The sequence below is a fragment of the Arachis duranensis genome, unplaced genomic scaffold (genome assembly GCF_000817695.3).
Source record: "Arachis duranensis cultivar V14167 unplaced genomic scaffold, aradu.V14167.gnm2.J7QH unplaced_Scaffold_163936, whole genome shotgun sequence".
NCBI classification, from domain to species: Eukaryota; Viridiplantae; Streptophyta; class Magnoliopsida; order Fabales; family Fabaceae; genus Arachis; species Arachis duranensis.
In genome coordinates this window covers 1-3,972 of record NW_026264240.1, presented here as the reverse complement: position 1 = coordinate 3,972, position 3,972 = coordinate 1, and the positions used below count along the sequence as shown (strand labels likewise).

At 36.5% G+C, this 3,972-nt stretch overlaps 1 pseudogene; it reads right to left on the bottom strand.

The window, feature by feature from the left end:
* Positions 1-127: 127 nt before the first annotated feature.
* Positions 128-2,601, bottom strand: LOC107472562 (uncharacterized; annotated as a pseudogene).
* Between the last annotated feature and the right edge of the window lie 1,371 nt (positions 2,602-3,972).

Genomic DNA, 3,972 nt, shown 5'->3' with positions numbered 1-3,972 from the left:
AAAAGAAATAAAATTAAGATATTAATTCCTAGTATTGAAACAGAAATTCAGATTGATGAATTTGAGTTCTAAAGGATAAATAGACTGATGAATGTTCTGTCTCTAGCCAAGAAACAAAACTTACCATAGTTCTTCTGATTTGCGTTGAACAAATACCCTGTAGAAACCTTCACCAGGTTTGCCATCATGGACGACATTGGCAATTAACCATATATGGATCGCAATTTCTCATTTTCTTTCGGCGTTGGCAAGGGAATGTAGTCCTTCAACTCCAGGTTCTTAACAGGAAAGTTGACTGAAACGAGAATTCTTATTATGAACTTGGAATAAGCATGCTGGCATCAACTAGAACAAAATTACAGTAAGTAAATTCTTACCTAAAGTGGGATTTTTCTCCACAAAAAAATCGTTCTTAGTAAATCGACGAATGTGAATAATGATATATTTAGGCAATTTGGTAACCCGATACCGCATTCTTACTATGTGAGGTCGAACCACCTCTGTAACAGTCACCCCCATCAAACTTCTTTAGAATGTTAAAGAGAGGAACCTATATAGCAAACTTTGTTAGCATAAGAGACAGTGCTTGAGAACCCGGTCAATGAAAACGGGAGAACATAAGTTACATAACATAAACTGTAGCTGTATTACCGCATAAGCAAAATCTTCTTTAGGTAAATATCATAAACTGCTTCTTCCATTTACTTTTTTTAAGGGAAAAATTTTCTGGTCTCCCTTGAATGGTGTAGTGAAATTCTTCGTTACCCCCCTTCTTTGTCCAGGTTATGTTGACCTCGAAGGTTATTGTTATTATATCTACAGGAGTGTTTAGTGTTATATATATACACACAGGAGAGGTAAATGTTTGCTTTAGAAGGAAGGTTAAATTTTGCCAAACCTCGGGAGAGAGGAGTGTAATTTGCACCTTGTTTTCAGAAAAAAATGTTAATAAGCAACAAGCTACAAGGTTTCACACTATCCTTCTAGCAGTGTAACCACAACATTCCTTTCCCCATTCTTGTTTGTCTCCCAGCAACAGGGTTATGATTCAAACTACAACGACCTAAATGTAAATTATTTTCATGACAATATTTCAATGAACAAAGCAAAGTAAGCAAGTTAAGTGAAGCAGTACCTGGAGTATTATATTTTTCTCCATCACATCTTTCAAAACTGGAGGCGGTGGCAAATCCAATCCTAGCATTAGAAATGCCATCTTGGAAGTTTCTTTGACGAATGCATCTCTCTCTGTAGCACCATCTGAATTTTTCTCATTCTTGTTTAGGTCCTCACAATTTTCTTTCTTATCGGTGATCGATTTGTTAGGAATCTCTTTTGCAACCTCAAGTTCGCCCTATTTAAAAATGAAATGCCACTTCAGTAGATATTTTTCTTTTTTAAAAAAATATTTTTTCTTTGATATTTGAACTTAGTAAATAGTTGCAACTAGCAGCAACATTCAACCGAAAGATAAGAAAATAAGAGCAATAAGAAAGTACCTGAAAGCAATCATAAATTATGCTGGTATTCTTCTTCGAAGATTTAAGATCTGCATGTAGTGTATTAAGAAGCCATGACATGAACTCAATTGGGTCAGATTGAGCTCCTATGTGAAACCGTTTCTTACTGGCTTTCATCACTGCCTGTAGAAACTCATGCGGGCTGACCTGTTGGCACAGATAAATACAGAGATAAGCATTAAATTATAAAAGTCACATGTAGGTAATGAGTATGTCTAAAACAAACCAGTCCTTTAAAGTTTCGTGAATGCCAGATCTTTCTTGTCAGTTCGCCAAATCGATGAACAAGTGGGGATTTGCAGTGTTGATAGTTCTCAGGTATAAGGAAAAGATTCCGCAAGGGGGTAACTCTCATTAAGGACTGAATTGTTACATTCACAAAATCAGTCTCCTTAATATTATTGAGTCCCACCTGAAATCATTTCATAATGGATTAGATAAATCCAATGAACAATGCAAATTTTATTGTTATAATAAATAAGCAAGACAAGGTATACCCATTCCAGGAAGGTAACTAGAACCATCAAGTGCCCTAGACCACTGCTTATTTTTGTCAAGTAGCTCAACATCCTTTGGAGTAAACCTGCAGGCAGAGAACCATATAAATGCACTTAGATGAGTTCTAGTATTTAATCTTAACTTAGAATTTATTATCACTAGATGAAGAAAGTTTGGTATCATATAGAATAATCACTAAAAATTTAGTTTTAATATAATTCTTAATATTAGATAATTGAGGTTTAATCTATGATGCATGGATACTGACACGGACACGAGACACGACATGACACAACACGGGACATGCCGACACGTGAATTTTAAAATCTTATAACAACATGCATCTGATATTGGAATTTTTCATAGCATCAGTTTTGAACCTTCAGAACGGGAAACAAAAAACCTCCTCCTCCTTTTTTAGTTTTTTCCCCGGCGGCCAATAGCCATTAGCCAATGCATCATAAATAGAAATCTGTTCTCAAATAATTGTGCATTGCAAGAGAGCCAAAATAAAACATATTAGACTAACCTTGGATTAAGGACATTATGAATGTCATCCAATGAATGATCATTAATTTCATATCCATCGGGTAGACAGTAGACTTTCTCAGTTTGGAGATTGATATAAACATGGTGTCCTGCTTCAAGACTGTGTGTATAGGCATGAGAATTTTTACCCCTGCCTTGGTAACACTTCCCACAAACTAAGCACGCATACACATTCAAATTTGACAGAGAGACAGAACAGAACTTCTCAAAGTCGAAATCCAAAACCTGCACAACATCATCATAGCTCAGAATTTCAGATATGATATGCATACAAAAGAATGACTTCCTATACAAAAGAACAGGATAAGCTGAATACCTGTCTATTAACCGTATCAAGGTAAGGACAGTCCTTCCAAGACTCAATTTGTCGACTGCATCTTCCACCATATAATGGTTCGTTGGAATCATCGTCATCACTATCACTATCACCCAGCTCTTCATATCCATTCCCATTTTTCTGGGACCCGTCATTCCTCCTCTCATTAGTAGAATTCTTTCCCTTTCAATCATAATATTCCTCCTCATCGATGTCGGCATAATTATTGGCCAACCCAGACAGAGGGTTTGCAATGGAAGCAGCAGCAGAAGGAGGAGAAGACTCCTCATCCTTTCTCTGCCTTTTAGTCTCTGCATCAAGCTCTTCCTCCCCTAACCCCTCGTTAGTTTCCCTTTCCCTTTTTGAAGCCATATTATGTTCAGTTCACCAATCCCCCTACCTGAGAAAAACTAAATATATCTTTACTAAAACGGGAGAAAATGTAAGGCCTATGCTATCTAATGTAATGATTTTAGTATAATTCTACATCAATAATTTCTATTCTATGTGAACATTTGTGTTATTGCATTCGAAAAATTCCAAATATTTCAGCACAACGCAAGACTTTTAACAGCGGATGTGTGCGAGTGAATACCTGATCAATATGATTAGGGTTTTGGGGTCCTAGGAGCTTCACTGTAAATTTGGAAAGTACCAGCTTCAGAACGGTCAATCGATTCGGATCGACGGTGGCAACACAGAAGAGAAGCTTCTGGAGGCGCCACTATGACGACGAACGGCGGAGGGCGGCGGGTGGTTGTGTTATAGACTTTAGTGTCAATGGATTAGATACAAAATGACGAGAAACATTTTGACTGTGTGGTTGTCGGTTTTAAATGGGCCAAAATCAAAACAAGAGCCAGCGTTTTTGTTTGGTTCCTAGCAAATTAATTATAAAAAAAAGTGAATTAAAATGATGTTAAAGGCCAAGGAATGAAGATATCAATCTTACAAAAGCAATTTATTCAGTAATGAATCTTGAAGATTTAAAGCTAGCCAAAAAAGAATATGCTACATTGCCGATCCAAGAATTGATTGAACCCACAATATATAATTGGATGTGTCAAGCCTTCTATGTTAAAAAAAAAA